Source organism: Priapulus caudatus, unplaced genomic scaffold (genome assembly GCF_000485595.1).
Source record: "Priapulus caudatus unplaced genomic scaffold, Priapulus_caudatus-5.0.1 Scaffold207, whole genome shotgun sequence".
NCBI lineage: Eukaryota > Metazoa > Priapulida > Priapulimorpha > Priapulimorphida > Priapulidae > Priapulus > Priapulus caudatus.
In genome coordinates this window covers 41,763-42,358 of record NW_014577268.1, presented here as the reverse complement: position 1 = coordinate 42,358, position 596 = coordinate 41,763, and the positions used below count along the sequence as shown (strand labels likewise).

Sequence of the window (596 nt, the reverse complement as noted above, 5' to 3'; positions counted from 1 at the left end):
TTAATTAATTAATAAAAATTTTTACATTGAGAGAATTCAGCTGCCTTGGCGGAGGTCTGTGCTCTCCGAGTGCTCTAGTGTTATGTTATGTTCTCGTACTTGATATAGTGACAAGGTATAGTACTCTACAGGTCCGGTCATTCGAGCGCTGTGTGTAAGCTACTCGTGTGTGTTGCTCTCTTGTTTGTGGTGTAGGCGAACAGGCAGGCGCGGGTCATGGACTGGGCCCAGGTCGCGCAGAGAGCCGAGCCTGTCATCCCGACGTACGAGCACCGCGATGCTGCATGTGCCCACCAGGTGGCGCTGGATGGGTAAGCAGCCGACTGTTCATCTGTTTATAAAATCGGGCAAGCATTCGCATTCTGAGCACGCGAATCCCCTCCCCCCTTCGCTCATGTCACAGAAAAAGACTCCTCCCTTTCTTCTTACATAGAAGACAATTCCCCCTCCCCCTTCACTCATGTCACAGAAAAAGACTCCTCCCTTTCTTCTTACATAGAAGACAATTCCCCCCTCCCCCCTTCGCTCATGTCACAGAAAAAGACTCCTCCCTTTCTTCTTACATAGAAGACAATTCCCCCCTCCCCCCTTCGCTC

General features: G+C 50.5%; 1 protein-coding gene across 1 annotated transcript in view; it reads left to right on the top strand.

Moving 5' to 3' along the window:
- Positions 1 to 596, top strand: part of LOC106807299 (serine/threonine-protein kinase Nek1-like) — a 14,078-nt gene that overhangs the window by 9,240 nt on the left and 4,242 nt on the right. The gene's annotated exons all lie outside the window — the stretch shown is intronic.